The sequence below is a fragment of the Lemur catta genome, chromosome 14 (assembly GCF_020740605.2).
Source record: "Lemur catta isolate mLemCat1 chromosome 14, mLemCat1.pri, whole genome shotgun sequence".
NCBI lineage: Eukaryota > Metazoa > Chordata > Mammalia > Primates > Lemuridae > Lemur > Lemur catta.
In genome coordinates, this window is record NC_059141.1 from 44,585,548 (window position 1) to 44,603,312 (window position 17,765).

Consider the following 17,765-nt stretch of genomic DNA (forward strand, 5'->3'; position numbering starts at 1 on the left):
TATCCTCTTTGTAATATCATTCCTAATACCATTTCATTAATTCCCTCAAAGAAAAGCAGATAAATTAGTTTGACATTTTTTTTTTCTTTCTGAACCCATGTTATCTCTGGTGATCATGTTTGTTTCAGAAAGCACTCACCTTTCACTATTGAAAAAGTCCAATTTAGAATCATGCCTATGCAATACACAGACATTTTTAATGATTCACTTAATTCTATAAAACAATGATTGAACTTTTGAGAAATCTATTTAATATACTTCAAAATTAATTAATTGTGTTAGGTAGATAGTGAGAGATTCTGGCTCTTGTAGGGACAAAGGTAGGTGCCTTGCCTTGGTGTTGTCTCAATCTCAAGCAATTGCCCCACCTGGGAAGAAAGAAAAGGGTGGGTACCCCATCTTGGTGCTGTCCCACCCTTAATCCCACCCCAAGCAACTGCCATACCTGGGAAGAAGGAGGAATCCCTGCTAATCTGCAAAAGAATGCAGGGAATGGCACAGTCCACAGGCCAGGCAGCCAAGGCACAATACCATTTAGAAAGTGACCTCCGATAAGAGGCCAATTATCATGCCTTTAACTGTCCATCAGAGTGGTTCAGTGGTCTAATAAGACAGTATAAAACAAGACCCCAGACCATAACCAGGGCCCTTTTGCTATGACAGGGGGTCTGTTTGTCATCTGTGGTGGAATGCTTTTTGCTCTTGCTCTGTAAACCTACCTTGTCCTTCCTCAATTAAACTTCCTTTCACAATTGCTTTGCTTTTGGTATGTCTGCTCATTCTTTGGTCAAGAACCAAGAACAGACAACTATGAGCTGACAATTTGAATATAAATATTTATGTGATTTAATTATATAATATATAATACTATGTGTATTACATATTACAATATATATTATATACCTAGTTATATAAAATATGCACATGTATTACAATTTTATAATATAATACACTGACTATATTGTGCTTCAAAATTTCTCTAAATGTGCATGTATATATGAAAACACCATTTTCAGTATGGATTCAGTCCATATAATATCTCTGAACAACGCACCCTGATCTTCAAGCATTGGTCACACATGCAAAGTGTGGTCCCAGCCTCCTGGGGTGGGCATTGGTAGTTGGACAGATGTGAGTGCACAGTCCAAGATGGGATTATCAAATATTCTCTCCTAGGAGTGTGCAATGCAGGTGGAAAGACAACCAGTGAGTCTGTGCGTTAATACATAAGTGAAACTTATACAATCCCTGATGCAGTAGAATGGCTAGTTTTTATGACATGGTTGGAAAATAGATAAAGCCTGCCTTCAAAGCCAAGAAAAAAAAAATGATGTAGGTAGATATACAGAGAAGAGCTGAAGCAAGAAATATCCAACAGATTATGTCCCCTGCTTCTCCCCCCAGAATTCTTCTAGTTCCCAACTCCAATTCCTAATGTTTATCTGCAGTTGAGTTAGGTGCCACTCCTGTATTTTGTTAATAAAATTTTCTCTTTTATTCTTGCAATAGCTCAGGCTGGATTTCTTTAAATATAAGATAACCATACAAGCCTATTTGCAAACAGTGCTGCCCCAATACCCTAGCCAGTTCAACATCTGTCCCATATGATTTCATTTAAAAAGATGTCATTATTATTAAATAGATACTATTATTAACAGATTATTAATAATAGGATCTTTTAAATAAATCAAGGTAGGTTTGGTTGATCTTCACTTTAAATTTCCAATTTATGTACATGTAGTTCCAAGGTAACTTACTTGTCTTTCAATACAGGGTGGTCACTGAAGCACACTCAGATATTGCCAAATGGCTGGCAGGGACAGCATTATCAAACACTTTTCCCTAGTTACTCACAAAATGGAACTTTATGCTTAATAAAAAGTAAGTATTGAATTTCTCTTTTTCACTATTAAGATTTTTCATTTTGATTAAATGACTGTGGCTCCAAATTAATTTTATTCATTTTCAATTCCAGGTTTGCTTATGTACTTATGACAAATGAAACAAAAGCTATTAAAATTTTTACCATTGCTAGTAATTTTGCAGATAATTAAATAACATTGTCCTCTTTTCAGAGTTGTATTAGTCTAGGCTCCCCAGGGGGCTGATGGGATATTTCTAGTCAAAATCCACATCTGAAGGCAAGAGAAGACCAATGTCCCAGCTTGAAGACAGTCAGGTACAGAAAGAATCCTTCCTGCTTAGCCTTTGATTCTATTCAGCCCTTCAACAGACCGTATGAGGCCTAAGCCCATTAGGGAGGGCAATCAGATTATTCAGTTTACTAATTTAAAATGTTAGTCTCACCCAGAAATATATTCATAGACACAACCAGAAATATGTACCAAATATCTGGGCATCTCATGGCCCAGTCAAGTTAACACATACAATTCATCATCACAAGTGTCATTAGAAGCTTCCAACAGAAATTTAAGTTAATTGCAATATGATTATATTTGTTTAAGCAAATTCTTAAAAATGAAAATAAAGCTTTTGAAAACTCATTCTGTCAAAGATTGAAATATCTGACATTATTATGAATTGGCACATTAAACATAAAATTATTTGGTTTGTGTCGATAATATGAGTATTATTTTTAGTGAAGTGTATTCTTAAGCATATGTGTTACAAACAATGCTCTAACTAAATTAAGAAACCTGTGGATAAGAAATGTACTTGACCTGTTGTGATATATATGTACATTATAATTGCATAAGAATTGTGGCATTCTACCAAATGAGATAGAAACTGCATTTCCAATTTATAAAAATTTTAATTGATTTATTAATTTGATTTTATTAATTTAAAAGGTGCATAATGTTGTATTTAATTGCAAAATTCTGTATTTGCACTTTGGCATCTGCTTATGGGAAGAATCTTTCAATAGAGCTTCTATTTTAACTGGATAAGTGTATATTCTGTACCAAGATGGAATTAAATTGGGAATCCTAAAATCTTGGAACATCTAAATTTGGAGATTAATTAAAAATCATAAATTTATATGACATATTTGATGGTTTCGCTTGGAAAAAATGTTATAAAAGAAAATACTCTTTATGAAGGCAAAATTACTGCAGCTAAGTAAATAGAAGTTCAAAATAATATAAATTCAGTTTATTTTTCATTTAGCATTCTTGACTCTGAACCTACTAGATACCTAGCATTGTTATATTATAAATATTAAAATTAATATTAACTAGAAGAAAATAATATGTCAATCAAAAATGTCAACAAGTTAAAAAATTTTAAACATAAAATGCTATTTTGTCAAATATTATAGGCAAATGCTCTCCAAAAATCAGAAATAAGGCCATGTTGAAGAATAATTTTTTCAGAAAAGTACAGTAAAAAAATATTAGGGATATATACAACTAAAGTACTGATTAAAATACATGACTTTAAACCACAACTAATTGTTCTGCTTATGTTATTTTTAATGTTTATGTGATAATATTTATACATTTAGTTTTTTATTAATATACAAAGATATTATCATTTTTATTTTTAGAAAGCATAATTTTTAGAAGTAGTTTTCACTAGAGCTATTTTATAGGACTGCCAATCTAATAAAAACAAATTTGGTCAACAAATACCTTAAATATAATATAATTTTTAGAAATTACATAGTTATATAAAATTTTGGATTTTAACAATTATAAAATTTTTAATTATATATGAGGTTAATCTCAAATATATTTTTTGGTTTAGATAGTAAATTATATGTTTACTCTAGTGATATGAAACCCACAAGTCCTACCATTTATAAGTTAATTGTACAAGTCAATTATTTAAATAACTCTTGGCTCTTAGCTGGAGATTATTGTGTGCTGCTCCACTAAGCTCCATCCATAGCATACTGGGAACAAGAGAAATCAAAGCAGGGAAAAATATTCAAATAGGAAATGAGATGAGCTAGAAATTTTTTATCATTCTTCCAGAAAACTCCTAGTGGTTTTGAACAAAAAGATTTATTAAGACATTATTATTATAAGTAAAAAGACTGATTATTGGAGTTAAAATAATAATTGATAAGTAGTTATGCTGCAGTTAAGGATCGATTAAACCTATGAAGCCAAGTCTTTCAAAAAAAGATTTTAAAAAGTTGTTTAGCTAAAAGAGTCAGCATATTTTTATACTTATCCTAAATCAAAACAAAGTAAATTTCATAAAGCCAGGTTTTTAAAAATTCCATTATATACAAAGTTATCTAAGTTATTAAGAAATATTTTCAGTGTCATTTATAATTTTGATGTGAATATTTTATTCTAAGTAAATATTTAGAATCTCTTTACAGGTACTCTCTGTTTTACATTCTGATTAATTTAACATTTCTCCATAGTTACCATGTGACAGACACTCTATTAGACACCAAAACTACCAACATTGAATAAGGTACAAATACAGTTCTCCAAAATGTAACTATAATATCTTGGGGATAAATCTCATATGTTATTACATGTAATGCAACATATTAATTCAATTACATGTAGTTATTGAGCACTTACTAAGCTTAAACTGGTATATAATCACTACTATGACCTATGCTTTCCCTGCAATTTCTTGCCAATTCAATAGAAAGAGAAATAAAGATATCCAGAGGAATGCAAAATTAAGTTTAACATACTATTAGATAATGCAATTGTCCAAATATGACATGCAAGTGAAGCAACATAGAAATGCTTAGTAATAAAGAATCACACAATTAACATATAAATATCAACAGATAAAATTTCATAGCAATTACTACATGCTAGGAATTTTTGTAAGCACAATAAACGTTTAATTTCTTAGTCCTGAATTTAGTACAATGCGTATTTAGATAATTGCTTTTACTGATTAATTTTTTAAAATACAAGATAGTAAGAATCCACTTCATCAAAATCCAAGATCCAGAGAGATAAACCTGACATTTAGGGATCACTTTTGGTTTGGAAGAGGATGTTAAGAAGCTATTTCACCCTAGATAGCCTTAAAGGGCCAGAGAGCTAAAAGTTGGTGTCCAGGCCTATCAAAAAAGGGAGCACTGACAATATTTCCCACTATTCAGGCTGGGAGTACAAAGGGCTACATCCTGGAGGTAAGAATAACCTGGAAGTAACAGCTCTTACATGAAGATCAACCCAGTTTTAAGTTATATGACTAGTCCTGATGATCTCAAATTGTGGGTCTATATTATCTTCAGCTTTAGTTTTCCATTGAAGCAGACTCTTCTCTTCCATCTAGCTTATATTCTTCACATGCTGCCATGGTTGATGTCTTAGAATCTCTTGTTTTAGATTTTTCCTATGTAGACTCAAACTCCCAAAGGCCTAACCTGTACTATAAAGATTTATAAACAAGGGGAAAGAGTATTCCAAGCAAAGAGGCCAGTTAATGTAAAAGCCTCAAGGTAGGAGTCAGCTTGGCAAGTTGAGGAATGGAAGAGCCCTTGGATTGGAGCATGGTGGTATTGTGGACCGGAGAGAGAGAGAGAGAGAGAGAGAAAGAGAGGTACCAAATGAGGGTGGAGGACAGGCAGAGGCATTACTGGTCATTAATTAGAATTTAATTGTTGGTGTGATGGAAAAAGCCATTGACTGGTGGGGATCTGATTGACTGGTATATTATACTGAGCCCTGGATCCCTTCCTTGCATAGAATTGGAAGCCAGATAACACATAATATATGTATCCATTAATTTGGGGAGACAATGCATCAAAAATGATTACTAGTGCAATCTTTGAAACCGGATGAGCCTCAGTTAAAATCATAGCTTGATCAATTGCTAGATGTATTTCCCTTGGCAATTATAATAATAATCTCTTAAGGACTAGATTAATTATTAATAAAATAATAATAAGGCTAATACCCACATCAAAGAGTTGTTGAGAGAGAAAATTTATGATGTGCTTAATGCAGGTTCACACTTTTCACACTCAGGAAATGTTAACTATTCTTCTTACTATAGTGGAATTATATTATAGGCAAATAATCATCACACGTCTCCTGTTCTCCAAATGTTTTCTCATATACCTTAAAATTTAGCCTCAAAACAGCCAAGAATAAATAGTTATCACTACTTCACTAATAAACAAAGTTTCTCTGCTGGGTTTAAAACTAGATGAAAGGAGTCGGATGCATTCTTGAAGAGCATCTCTTTTAAGTCTGAGAGACTATATAAATAATAACCAGGGAATAGGTGAAAGGAAAGGAAGAGGGAGGAGGAAAAGATCTAAGTCTTCCCCTATAAAAAGATAAAGCACTGGCAATTCTTCCTCTATGTCTGCCAATGAGGACTAATGAGCCCTAGCAGTGCAATGGTCCAGGACACTTTCTATGCTTAGCTTCTACCAGAAATGGAGGAAGAAGAACCAGAGAATTGAGGATGACAACCATGGAAAGACCCACTTTATTCCTAACCAAGAGGCTCTAAATTGAAGCCATTTCTACTACCTGCCTTCTTTTGTTCTTGTCCATCTTTTAAGAGCATGAAATACATAAACCAAATATTTAGATTATTTCCTTGTTCTTAGGTTATAATAGACCTCAATTTTGTTCTTTACATGCTGATGTATGTCTTAGATTTTTTTTTTTTTTTCAGACAGAGTCTCACTTTGTTGCCCGGGCTAGAGTGAGTGCCGTGGCATTAGCCTAGCTCACAGCAACCTCAAACTCCTGGGCTTAAGCGATCCAATGCCTTAGCCTCCCGAGTAGCTGGGAGTACAGGCATGCACCACCATGCCCGGCTTATTTTTTCTATATATATTTTTAGTTGTCCAGATAATTTCTTTCTTTCTTTTTTTTTTTTTTTAGTAGAGATGGGGTCTCGCTCAGGCTGGTCTCGAACTCCTGACCTCGAGCGATCCACCTGCCTCAGCCTCCCAGAGGGCTAGGATTACAGGTGTGAGCCACCGTGCCAGGCCTGTCTTAAGATTTTTAACAAAAAATTTACATCAGGAAAACAAAAATAAATTTGTCATAAAATAGAATTACTTATGAATAGAACTCAAATTCACAAAATATTTTTTAATTTCACATTTTTGATAATGTGAACTTTATTTTACTTTTGTTTTTGGTTGGCAGAACAAAAACATCATTGTAAATGAATACCATATTTGGTATTCTATGTTATAGAATATGATTATAGAAAATGTCTAGAAAACACTGAACAAAGTGGTAAATTCTGATAAAATATTATCTCATTGAAAATTTACTCAGCATATTTTTCAGTCAAAAAAATCTCAAAAGCTGATGAATTTAACTAAATACCAACTCTCCCTCTCAGAATATTGGGAGTTTATTAGTTACCAATTGCTGCAGAACAAATTATTACAAAACCTGGTAGCTTAGAATAACAAGCACTTCTTATCTAACGGTTTCTGAGGCTTGAATATCCAGAAATGTCTTATCTGGTTGTTTCTTGTTCAGGTGTCTCATGAGGTTTCAGTAAAACTTCAGGCAGCTGCTGCAGTCTCGGCAGACTTGACTGAGAGAGACTGCAGGGTCTGATTCCAAGATCACTCATGAGGTTCCTGGCTAGAAACTTCAGTTCCTTTTCATGTGGGCTCCTCTACAGGACTGCTCATGACAATATGTGATAAAAAGAATAATGATCTCTCAAAGACTCTGACATTCTAATCACCAGACTTGTGAATATGTAAACCCATGAAATAAAGGGATTTTGCAGAAATGATAAAGTTAAACATCTTGAGACAGAGAAATTATACTGGATATTCCAGGTGGGCCCAGGTAATCAGAGGGTTCTTTTAAGAGGGAGGGATTTTAGTTACAGTTAGAAGGAGAAGGGATTGTGACCCCAGAAGCTTAGATTTCAGTGCCTATGAGCCAAGGAATGTGGGCAGCCTCTAGACGCTGGAAGAGGCAAGGAATAGATTTTCCCCAGGAGCCTCCCAAAGGAATTAGCCCCATCAAACCTTGATTTTATCCCTTTAACTTCTAATCTCTGAAACTATAAGAGTAACTTTGTATTGTTTTAAACCATTAAATTTGTGGTAATTTGTTATAGCAGCAATAGGAAACTAGTACTTATGTCTTCTCAGAGAGAGAGAGAGAGAGAGACATTGCATAACTTATTTTATATTCTAATCTTCGAGAGAAAAACCAGCACTACTGTTGTATTCTATTGATCACACGGACCAGGGGATTAAGAGCTTGCTTATGGGGAACAGGGACTTGGAGGTGAGGGCATCTTGGAGTCTGTCTAAAGTGTGGGATATCTATCCTTGAAATTACAAAATCATTTAAAATGGTTGTTTACTGTGGCAATTAGAAAAATATACTTCCAAAATATATTTCAACAGTCATAATGTTAGTATCTCTTGGAATAGGGGTTTCCACATATGCCTAAATTCAAGTTATGTCAAAGTTGAATAGAAGTTTGAAACCGGGGCTCTTTTGTTATTTCTCAAACTGAAAAATGTACTTATGTAATACATGGGACACAATGAGATCATTCAGGCAACGTTTTTCCAGGCTTGAAAAATAATTATGATAGCAAATAATGCTTTTCCAAATAATAATCTGTGTAATATTATTCCAGAATGTTGAAGCTATTACCACACTGTTTTCTGCTAAATTATATTAAACATGGTACATATGTAATAGACTTTTTCAATTTTGTTTGTATTTAAAAACAAAGATGATGGTATAATACTTATATTCAAATCAAACTATATTAATGGTATAATGAAAATTTATCAAATCTTGTAGAAATGGCAAAATTAAAACACTGAAAATTATAACTCAAATACTGAATATATCATTGTTTAATAGTTTACTATAAACTATAATTGCTGCAGGGGTTGATAAGAGATGGTATCAATGATCTGTGGGTGTTCCTAGGAAGGGAAAAATGTGAGAGTTACATAAAGATAAGACTAGTGAAAATGTCAAAAATTGTGAGCACAGCATTTGCATAATGAGGCTAAAGAACAATTACGGAGAAACTTGAAAGCCTAGCAAATATATTTACATTGATATAATGGAAATAGCAATTTTTGAGGTTGACCAATCCAGTAAAATAATAAAATTACAAGTTTACAATATGACTAAGCATTTTTAAATTTACATTTAGATCAAATTTTCAAATAATTAACAGCATCTTCCTATGGAATGATTCTGAAAACTGTGTCGGAGGAAGCAAACTGATTATGTCCCTTTCATTATTCTTTATGTTCATTTATTTTTTATTGGATAGAAACTGGTGACTGCTGTGTTAGAAATTTTGGAAGCAGCAATAAAGAAGACACACAGTCTTTGTTCCCAGAGGATTTAGTGTGGTGCAAAAAACAAAGAAGGACTTGCAATTCTGTAAATTAAGTGCTATATTAGAACTACTCACAGTTCACAGATTATTGTTGAGAAACATAAAGAAGACAGTCTAGATTGCAGTGTGAGAGACCACAGAGAAATCTTGAAGGCTGGGGTATCTGGGTTGAGTCCTCATGAGTGAGCACGAATTCACCTAGTAAGGGTGTGTGTGTGTGTGTGTGTGTGTGTGTGTGTGTGTGTTGGGATTTGGGGCAGATTAATTAATGGCATATCATTGGCTTAAAACAACATTGAGCCAAATGAAGACTGTGTTCATTTCTTAAAACTCTGAGGAATAAATTTCTTGCTTATCTGGATTGTTAACAGAATTCAATCCTTTATAGGTATAGAACCCAAATCCCCATTTTCCTACTAGTTGTCAGTGAGGGTTTTTTCCAGCATCTAAAGGCTGCCACAATCCTTGTCTCATGCCCCTTCCTCCATCTTCAGAGCCAGTGAAGTAGTTTCCTATTGCTGGTGTAATGAATTTCCATAAACTTGATGACTTAAAACAACACAAATTTATGCTCTAAAATCAAGCTGCAAGCAGAGCTGCATTTCTTCTAGACGCTAGAGAAGAGAATCTATTTCCTTGCTGAAGTGAGTGGTTATAATTTTATGTAGCCTGGACATCCATTTTCAAATATAAATTTAACATTCTCATACCAGAGGCAGGACTCAATCCCCCGTGATGCGGTTTCTAATACTATACTCCACCTGTGGCCAGAGATGAAAATTTAGAGGCATCTCTCACACCTAGCAGGCTAGTCTCCCTGCTTTCCCTGCTACTTCCTTTACAGGGACCATTCAGACATTTGTCACTTAAAGTGACCACCTCTCAGTCACAGTGTGACCTCCTGAAACTAATACCTCCTTGCTTTAAACCCATTGATTAAAGCTCACCTGGGAAACCTGTTTAGATATTGCTCTGCACCAGATAAAGGCATAGGTCTCTTTGCTCTCTCTTTGCCTGGGCTCCCTGACCTGTGTGTGTGTGTGTGTGTGTGTGTGTGTTTATGGGTGGGTGGCCTCCTGGTATGCTGTGTATTGTCCCCCCCTCCAGGAACTGTAAGTACTACAAACTCTTAAACTTTCACATTGTGGTTGTGTCATTGAAGCAATGCCTAAAATCTAACCCCTGACAGTGAGGCATGCCTGAAGGGACTCCTGCGAGTGGATCCCCTCCTGGTGCACTTTTATCCCTGCCTCTCAGCTGCTGGGGACAGTCATTGCTAGCTAAATTGATAGTTGCTTTCAAAACACTTGCCTTTGACACTTCTTGAAGCTGCCTGCATTCCTTAGCTTATAGCACTTTCTCCCTCTTCAAAGTACATCACTCCAACCTCTAGTTTCATTGTCACATCTCCTTTTGTCACTTTTATCCTCCTGCCTGCTTCTTATAAGAACCACTGGGATTACTTGGGGTCTATGGGATAATCCAGGATAATCTTCCCATTTCAAGATGCTTAATTTAATCACATGTCCAAAATCCTTCTTACCACCTAAGTGACATAATCAAAAGTTCTGGGGACCAAGAAGAAAACATGTTTATGGGGCCATTATTCAACCCACCACTACCAGCAATGGTGAATCATGGCCCGCTTAAATTGCAATTTTCCCTTCTACTCTTCAGTCTTTTAAAGATTTGTGATTAGGTTGGTTTTACGTGGACAATCTGAGATAATCCCCCTATCTCAAATTCCTTACTCTCAATTACTTCCGAAAAGTGCCTTTTGCCATTCCAGTTCCAGGGATTAGGGATTCATATATTTGCAGGCTATTATTCTGCCCACCACAAATGGCTATAGGCTTCCCATAGGAAAAGAAAGCATGATGTGATATTGTGAAATATATATTTGGTCTTCAAACCATTTCCTGACATGCAATTCCTAAAATCCTTAGAATCTCTGAATGTGGGAAAAAATACGCTCCAAGTGTTTTTTTTTTTTTTTTTTCCCCTAGTCTTTCACTGAACAGCAGCAATACAGAAGACCTCTGTCACCAAATGTGTGTGTTGTGGTCGGGGGTGGGGGTCCTTTCTACCACCAACCAGGCAGTCAGTTCTGCAGCAGACACTAAATATGTGTCCTCCAATTCAATTCCAACACTATCTATCTGGAGATGGCATCATATCCCACAGATTGAGGGCTCAGTCCCACAAGACTGCCCCAACTTGAGACATCACTAGCATGGCTGGGCCTCTGGGACTTCTGGACTTCTAACCTCCTGGCTTCAAGTTGGGCTCCCATGACCTCCTCTTCAGGCTTGATTAATTTGCTAGAGTGGCTCACAAAATGCAGGGGAACATTTACTTATATTTACTGGTTTATTATAATGGATATGACAAAGGATACAGATGAATAGCTGCATAGGGAGACATATGGGAAAAGGGGTGTGGAGCTTCCATGCCCTCCCTGGGGCACCACCCTTCAGAAAATAAAACATATACTACTAAATCATGCAAGTAGTTCCAAAGGGTTGAAGTGAACAGTATAAGGCAAAAAAAAAAAAAAAAAAAGTTTGAAATTATATAATGGGTTTGTCAAGTTAAAGAACTTTCTGCTTGTTTTTTTTTTGTTGTTGTTATTGTTGTTGTAAGAACTAGGAAGCCACTATAAGTTGTGATATAGAGGAATGATTTTGTTAAATCCACAATTATAGATAGGTTATTCTGCCAGCATAATTGTAGGACTCAAATACATTGCATTCTCACCAGAACATAAAGTCTATGATGGCAGGAATTTTTGTTAAATTTTTTAAACTGCTGTATCCCTGCAGCCAGAATGGTGCTTGATATGTAGTTGATTTTTAATAAATATTTGTTGAATGAATACATGAATGAATAAATGAATGTCTTGGCAGTGAGGCACCAACACATTTGTTGCAGAATATAAATATAAAACTCTGATGGTCATAACTAAAATTTGTAAGAACACAAAAAGATGAAGGAACTGAATTGAGAAGACTGAGACATTGGTTTTGGATGAGGAATAGTGGAGAGGAATGATTCAAGATGGCCACTTATCTCATTTAGGCATTTAGAAGCATTATAGTGCATTTATAGAGATAAAGATTATAGGTAAAAAATGTTGATTTTTAGGGAACCAGAATTCTGGTTTGGACATGAGTATATCCAAGAGGAGAAATAAGGCAAATGGATATTCAGGTGGAGAGCTCAGGAGAAAGACAGTGCTGATCCAGAAACACATATGGTCATTAAAATATATATTCTTACTGGCTTGTATTGGAAAAAAAAGTAAAGCTATGCAAAAGACAGTAGTAATTTTCCCATTAGATATGAATTTGATATCTTATGGACTATACTCAATATATTGCATGTAGTGACTTCATTTCCTAAGATTTGAAGTATGAATTTGTTTCTAATATTTGTGAAGTTAGGGGAAAAATTAAAGTAATAGATAATATAACAAATGTGAAAGAAGTGTAAAAAGTTTAGATAGTTTCACAGTTGAATTTTTAGGGCCACAGATTTATGAAGAATATAACGTTAACTGTTTCTGAAATAAACCAAAAAATATAAACTATTTTATGGAAGATAAATATGTCCTATGATCTTGTTTGATTTTTCAAAGAATGCTTCTTTTATTTAGCACTGGTAACTCAACAGTTTATTATTGATTGAATTTAAAAATGGTTTTTGTATACTGCATTAGACAAGATTTTACTTTTCTTTGGAATCAATAAATGTCTAGGTTATGGATATATTTCCTGGAATTATGGGTCAAAAGTCATTGTCCCTTGAGGTTTTTCAACTTCTATTACCTGCTATGAAGGAGAAAAGTATTACTTATATGTCTATTCCTATGACTGCAATGCATTAGGATTAAAGCATTTTATCAATAAATCAAATTAAAATAATATTTTATCCCAATTTCAAATTTAAAATCTTATTTAAGGCCAGGCACTGTGGCTCACGCCTATAATCCTAGCATTCTGGGAGGCCGAGGTGGGAGGACTGCTTGAGCTCAGGAGTTTGAGACCAGCCTGAGCAAGAGTGAGACCCCATCTCTACCAAAAAGAAAAAAAAAATCAGCTGGGCGTTGTGTCATGCACTGGTAGTCTCAGCTACCTGAGAGGCTGAGGCAGAAGGACCACTTACAGCCCAGGATTTGGAGGTTGCAATGAACTGCAGTGACATCACTGCACTCTACCCAGGGCGACAGAGTGAGACTCTGCCTCAACAACAACAAAGAAATCTTCTAAAAAAATAAAAAACAAAATCTTATTTTAAAAATGTACTCTAGTGTTTCTTATATTATTGTGGCTTTAAGAACACAGGTACAGACCTCACAAGACAGTTGTCTTTTAGACATTTTTTAAAGAATTCTCTTGCCTTTTTAGAACCAGAGTTAAATCTGAAAAAGAAAAGAATTTTTTATAAATATGAGGAAAAATGAAGCATAAAAATTATTAGACAAATAACCATCCTTACTCTCTCTGCCAATACAACTCCTTTCTACATTCTGGATGCTCAGACATTCCCTAGTAACTTAATTAGTAATAACTTATGATATCCAATCTTTTTTAATTGTCTACTTTGCAGGCATTTAAATTTTATTTACTTGTTTTTAGTTTAAAAATTTCTTACAAAATTTTTCTAGCATAAACAAGAATAGAGAAAATTTACCTCCATGTAATTTTACCAACTTCAACAAATACCAGTATCTGCCATTCTTGTTTTGTCTCACCCATTATTTCTGCTGAAGCTTTACAATGTCTTATTACTGCTTCTGAAATATTTTATTATGTATTTCTAATAAATCAAGGCTTTTAAAAACATGACCACAATTAAAACAAAATGAATAATAATTTCTTAATATCATCTAATGCTCAGTGTGTGTTTAATTTTCCCCAATTACCACAAAACTCTTCTGTTTTTATTGGTTTGCTCAAAGCAGTATCCAAAGTCTACTTATTTGGTTGATAGTTGTTTTAACAATCTTTTCATATATAATGGTTCTCTTTACTCCAGACATCTTTCCTACATTTTTCATTTAGGTGATCATATCATGTTGTAGACTTTTATTATGCTGCTTTATTCCATAAATATTCCATAAATTTCCATTTAGATCCAGACAGTTTATTAGATTTACATTTCCTCCCTCCCTGCCTCTTTTCTCCCCTCCTTCCATCCCTCCCTCCTTCCTTTCTTCCTTGTGGCAAACACGCTTCATAGATTTTGCTGTGTACACATTATTGCATCACATCATGAGGCACATAAACTCTGGTCATTCCAATTTAAATGATGTTAAGATTGATTGAAGTGTTGTGAATCTGATCCATCCATTATACAGTTATCTGTCAACATTTTACTAGTGGTTTTAACATCCCTGAATGGACTGTAAAGTGAATGCTTTTCTAATTCTGACATCTCTTTTGCATTTACTAGCCACGATTCTTCTAGGAAAAATAAATAAATTTTTCTTATTAGTGATTTGGTTTTTCTGAAATATAGTCTGCGTAGGAAAGTCATACTAATGTTTGAGTCTTTCACTTTATGTGTAAATTTTCAGAATAATGAGTTGGTGATCTCATTCATTTCAAAAGTCACCAATGAAGGTATATCTTAATGTATTTTTGGACCATTATTGTAAATTCACAGATTTTTATTTATTTGGTATGTTATATCCACTGTAATTATTGTCGTTTTGAAATTCATATTGTCTCATCTTTTCCCAGTGAGAGCCTTTTCAAGCTGCTTTCCTGTCCCTGCAGGCATGACATCATTAGGGCTTCAAAGTGGTCTGGCTTTCAAGCCAGATAAAAAGTTCTAGCCTCACCTTGTGCTCATCCTACTCAAAACAAAACAAAACAAAGAAAATTGGCTCATTTTTAAGGAGTACTAGCTCCTTTTGATGGGAGTCAATATTTAGAAACCACAGTCTAATGCTAGGGTTGCTGAATGTTACTAAGTTGATACTGATGTCTTTTCTGTCTAGGGAGATAGAAACTATGCAATTTTTTAAAAGATAAAAATTAATAATATGTTTACACTGATATTATCAGTTCATGACATAAGGTTGCTGAGTTTTTTAATTGTTGTTTTTGGCTCATTATCTATATCTTTTTACCTTGTCATGAAATCTTTATATATGCATGGATTATATACACAGATGATATAGATAGATGTTAAATATCAATATTAAGAAAAAGATTCATGAATGTAGTAATATAGATTTAGATTTCATTATCATCATTATTATTATGCATAAAAATATATTCCACTGGATAAACAAAATGCTGTTTCACAGTTATTTTATAGTTATTCTCTGCATGACTTGATAATCAAATTGACATACAGTTAAACTCAAATTTTTAAATTTGTTTCAATTTCACTGATTGCTTTTTAAAAATTTTAAATTTGGGCTTTAATTATGTAAATAATTAGACATGGATTATTGTGATCTATCCTTTATCCTATTTTTTGGTGATCTAGCCTTTAGATCTATCCTTTTGTGATAGGTAGTAATTATTAGATTTTTGTTGTTATTAGTATATTTTTTAAATATAAAAACAAAAATAGATATACCACCCATATTTCTATACAGATACTAGCATTCTGCATTTGCACTTCATTGTCTTTCTTTTCTTAAAAATGTATACATAATGTAGATACTATTTCTTTTTATAGCTGCAGAGTGTCATTATTTGGATCCACTATAGTTTTTCAACCAGGACTATACTGAAAGACATTTGAGATGCTTTCTGTCTTTGTCTATCATTAATATGCTGAAATGAATAACTATCAAAATTATTTTTCATTTTTGCCAATGTATCTTCAGAATAGATATCAGTTTTTCACTTACATTTTGGTTTAGCTTATTTTTGTCACAGAAGAGTTTTTTTTAATGAAGTCAAATTTATTAAATTTTTTCCTTATTTGTTTTTTCTGGATCAGGACCATAGTAAGTAATCATCTCCTCTCCCTGATTATAAGGAATCTACCTATATTTTATGCCCTTACTTGTATGGTTTCAATTTTTCCGTTTATATTTCATAATCTGTTTAAAATTTACCCTTTCTTACCCTGTAATCAATGAATCCAATTTTATCCTTTTCCATATGGCTACACAGTTCTTTCTACACCATTAATTACAACTTCTTTTCTCCACTTATTTCAGATGTCACCTGGGGCTGTCTGAGCAATGGCTGTGTTGTTTCTCCATTTATGAAGGCAGTTTGCTTATAGAAATAATTTGGCTACTGTTTCCACTGCTAAAAATTGAGGAAATGCTCATGGAGCTAACTGGCCAGGAGAGATTGCTACTAAGAGGCTCTTATCAGATGTGCAGCGACTTTGGCTTTCTGTGATACTTCAGCTGCCAGAAGAAGTCAGGTGGTGCAAGAGAAGGTCCTCACCAATTAGGGGTAAGAGAAACTGTTGGTAAATTATTTCCTTTCTCTTCTTCCAAATAGACTATTCCCAAGAGTGGTATTTCATTTGATTTCTTTAAACAAATACCATGAGACTGAGTGATCAATTTGAAGCTGTGGCATTTGAGCAACATACGCCTCCTCAAATCAGCTCTTTCTTCTTTCCTGCCTCATTTTCCTTTTTTCTTCATTTCTCCCTTAGGTTTACATTCCCGAACAAATTCCTAGCTATCAATTTTTGCCTTAGATTGTGACTGGCTCCATGAAGCCCTATTTTTTTAAATAATCCTGTCTGTTAACTAACTACTTGACCCTTCTAGTTGTTTTCCAGAAATGATGGACTGGAACTTCTGTCCTCAAGTGATCCTCCTCCTGCCTTAGTCACCCAAAATGCCACCACGCCTGGCCTGAAATGATGGATTTTCTCCAAAACAAAGGAGTTGAGATTCTGAAGACCCCAGGGCAGACTTTCTGATGCCAAGATTCAACATCCCCCACAATCTGCCCACAAGGCATGCAGCCCTTTGTGAGACACACCACAACCTGCCCCAAGGCACATGGCTCCTCCTTTAAAAGCCTGTGACCTTCCCTTAGTCACCTCGCATTCCCCCAACAAGACATCTGTCATATTAAAAATTCCTCTTTCTTTCTTGGCAGTCTTCCTCTCAATAGTTGGATTTTTGTGCAATGAGCAACTAGACCCAGACAGAAACTCTTTTGTGATTTCAAAAAGACTCTGTTTACTTGAGAAAGTAGGCTGAGAATTATCTGTCTATTCATGTAGAAATCACCAACTGTTTAAATCATAATATACTTAAAATATAATTACAATTAAATTATAAGTAAAACAAAAATACAAAAGTATTAATATTAAATATAAAAATTAAAATCATAATTATTAATATTGACAAAAAGCCTTAATGTTCTTCTCAGCTTGATTAAACTTTAGACAGTCTTCTTTCTAAGTCCCTAATTTCTGTTTTCTTACTTTAGAAAACTTGTAGTTAATTATTCTGTCTCTGCCTCTTTGAGATGAAAATCTTTTTAGAAGCTTCTTGCCTG